Source organism: Neoarius graeffei, chromosome 16, assembly GCF_027579695.1.
Source record: "Neoarius graeffei isolate fNeoGra1 chromosome 16, fNeoGra1.pri, whole genome shotgun sequence".
In the NCBI taxonomy this organism is placed as follows: Eukaryota; Metazoa; Chordata; class Actinopteri; order Siluriformes; family Ariidae; genus Neoarius; species Neoarius graeffei.
In genome coordinates, this window is record NC_083584.1 from 13,654,344 (window position 1) to 13,658,158 (window position 3,815).

Sequence of the window (3,815 nt, forward strand, 5' to 3'; positions counted from 1 at the left end):
GTAATCAGCTGTCATCTATGTCATGTGATAAATGTCGGTACAATGGGTGCCGCATTTACAGATTAACACATTCTCGCCGCAACTTGCAAACTTTGTTCCTGTTGTCGACAGGATGTAGCCTATTTGAATTCATTTTGCTTAGCTAGTAACCCACACATCTTATTAAAAAGCCTACAACTAAAGGGGTCTGCAGCCTGGAGTATGACTTAAACCATCCAATAATTCGATTTATTACAGCGCATGCTTGGATATCTGGAGAACTCCAGTTCTGAGCTTAGCTCGATTTACTGCCAGTAGCTTGACTATGTAGCTCTGCATGTATACGTAGTGACTGACAACGCTCGTTGGAAGGGGCAGAAGAATTTTGCAGTGTGCTGGGAGTATGCACTCAAGGAAGCCACTGACAAAGCCTACTTCAGTGTTATGCTGCCCCCATGGCTGCAAGTTGTAACTGCACCCTTACCGCAGCTTACCGCCAGGGCCCCTACCGTTCTGTGGCAGACAGGCGAGCATTCTGAACTAGCAACCACAGTAGTGTCAGATTTCAAGCTGTGTCAAGATTTACCCAGTGTTTTAAATGTGCCTTCCATCGTCGAACGCCCCACACTTGTGCGCTGGCGAGGGCCCAGGACCAAAACTTCAGCCACCGTCATTTTCTCAGAAGTGCGAAGTTCACGGCGCCCGAATGGCAACTTCTCCGCTGCGTCAACCTGGCTTTGGGGGGGTAAGCACCACGTCGTAACCGCCAGCATCAGTCTGACCTGCAAACATGGACAAGAGAAGGCCGTCAGCACTCTACCGACCATAGCCACGAAGCATTGCTGAGCCCAAGGAAGGGGCTGGAAGGCGACAATGACTCACTGATCGTCTTGTGACAGTCCACGAGTTTCACCGCCTGGTGGTTGTTGCTGGCCCGCGTGCAAGCCACCCGCTTCTCCGGCGAAAAGCACACCACTCACCGGAACTCCTCCTGACCGGTCTGCACGGTCGCGTCGAAATAGCGAGTGTTGTTGCGAGAGACCTTCTCTCGGGAGACGTTGTGTAGATAACCAAGGATGGGCTCGCTTTCGCTCTGACTGCCCCAGGTGCGCTTAGACGGACTGGCCATGCTTGCTAAGGCATTTCTTCTCCTCTTTCGTGGGCGTCGGTGTTCGCTGAATTTCTCTGGAAATATTGCTTTATGCCCGGCGACTTGCAGTGGCTTGAAAGGCCTGCTGCTGTGCGAAGGCTATATATGGCTTCAGCGTTGGGCACCCCCCTCCTCCCAAAAGGCTCCCAATTGGTCAGGAGAAACAAAATACTTCAACTTCATTGGCTCAAAATAAACATTTAAACAAGCAAGACGCTGATTGGTTCAATCCGGCTGCCTGCTCCCAACACTCGAATGGTAAATATAACTTTGTGTCCTGAAAAAAAAAAAAATCAGTACACACATCATTTCAAAGTAGGTGTTTTATGAAGAGGAAATTGAGGGACAGCAGATGAGCTAACGGCAAACTTCAAGGATATCTGGGCTTCCATTGCTCCCACCCAATAGCCTACCACTGCCTGATTGCCTCAATGCCACAGTGCATCGAAACGGTGATTAAGGCAAAGGGATTCCTAAACCAAGTATCGGGCATTGACATATTGTTTAGAAAAATACCATATTTTGATTGATTTGATGTGTTCCTAATTCCTTTCTTTTTCATCTGCAAACTGAGGAGTAAATGGTGATTTCTTCACAGTATGCTTTTGAAATCCTGTTTTCTTGTTTTGTTTCTGGAAGCCAAAATTATGTAAAAATAAATGAATACACACTTGAAATAGTTGAAAATCTGGGCTGTGAATCTATGATATTCTAATTTTTTTGGAAAGGATCTGTATTTTTTGAGTACACAATGCCCTCGCGATTTCATTGTCAATATTTAGCCTACTTTCTTTGCTGCACCGTCTCCAAGTTCGCCATGACAGTCTTCAACTAGGTCTGACTCTCCTACTCGGTTGGCGGGTTCAAATTGCTCAGTCTGGAAACGACTATAGCGTTGACTTTAAGACAAATTTCAGAATAGGTGGTGACAAAACCACAAAGCGTTGTCTGTAAATTCTATTAGCCTACTTATTGACAAGTTTGACTTATTGACAACAAGCGTTTTCTGTAAATTCCATTACTTATTGACAATGACAGTCAAATTAATTAACACCTACTTAACAGTGATTCAAATACCGCCCGAAGCACTGAAACCCGACAGCCGTCAACTAGGTCCGCCTCTCCGGTTGGTGACCGGCTCTTGAGTTCTGCTGGGTAGCCGGGCAGTTAACAAGAAGAGTACTAGCACAGACGGTAAAAAGGCATAGAAAATCGTTGGTAGTTTCTGGATACAATCCATACCCGGTCCTTTACTACCACCTACAGACAACCATTGGTAACTGCAGCATGAACACAAAACGAGTCAGAAGCACATCTGTTTGCATTTACAGTGGAAATCATAAAACAAGTTATCACAAAGTCAACAAAAAGACATAATATAGAAAATGGGGGTGCAAAAAAAGACAAACAATGGGGTATAACACTACAAACTCAATACTAATGTAATCATAATGCCATAATAGGCAATCACTAAATTATACATCCAAATAGGCTACCATTTTAACTAAACTTGAGCTTAATTACAGAATGCCACCATGAGCACCTATTTGAGTGTCTCGATAAAGCAGTGAATTTTGAGATGACAGTTTGTTACCTTATCAACTTTTCTGAGATTTTTCATTAAAATTGAGCTTAATAAAGGAATGGGTCTGAAATCATTCAGACATTTTGACCTACTACATTTAGGGACAGGAGCAACACCAGCATCTTTCCACACTTTTGATACATGTTGTGTCTATGTTATCTGGTTATTTGTCTTGCCAAAGACATTTTGACCATGTCTTTCTCTCTCTGGTCAAAGTGACGCCTTCATTGCAACCAGCCATTCTCCCTTCCCACAGTTCGTTCTCACACACACACACACACACACACACACACACACACACACCCCTAGTACACTTGAAGTAATTTCAGCCATCAGTCAATCGAATTTGATGGTGAAGCCGCCGAAAAGCAAATGACCTTGTATCTCAGTCAAACGATGGTATATCGACATGAAACTTCTTGTGGGTGCTCGTGACCATCTGTCTGGCCCAAATGCATTCTGCTGGCCTGACGACTAGGCTCATAATCTGCTTGGCCCCCACATTGCTGCTTGCAGCTATATTTATTATTGTTGCTGCTGCTTCTTCCGTGTTTTTGCTTCGATATTCGCGCCAAGGTTTATACAAACGTAGCGACGTAACTGACATGTACAGTGACGTAATAACGTGGCTTCGCTTAGCACCGTGAGCTATGGAAAAGCAAACTGGTTCCCAGCTGTCTCGCAAGTTGAACGAGTTGTGAACCAGCACCAGCACTGGCCCCGAACCAGCCCTGGAACTGATTTGGTGGAAAAGGGGTATGTGAGGCACAGCACATCTGCTAGTTAGAGTTCATGATGTGCTTTCAGGTCCACAATGTGGGATGGAAGTCCCTGCGTGTTATGGTGGATGATGGTTAAAGTGTTGGGAGTTTGTTCTATTGATTTAAAAAAAAAAGTTAACAATGGTCTACAGCTCTGGAAAGAGGCTTGATTCATATTTTCCTGAGCTGTCTTGATTTCAGGGTCAGCATATCTCCCCCCCCCCCCCCCCCCCCCCCCCCCATCAAAGTCACAGATGGTCAGACCTCCCAGCGAAGTTGTGTGGCTGAGAGCTACATAAGCCATGGCTGGTTCAAAGACACGTTTCAGGCACACAACCGC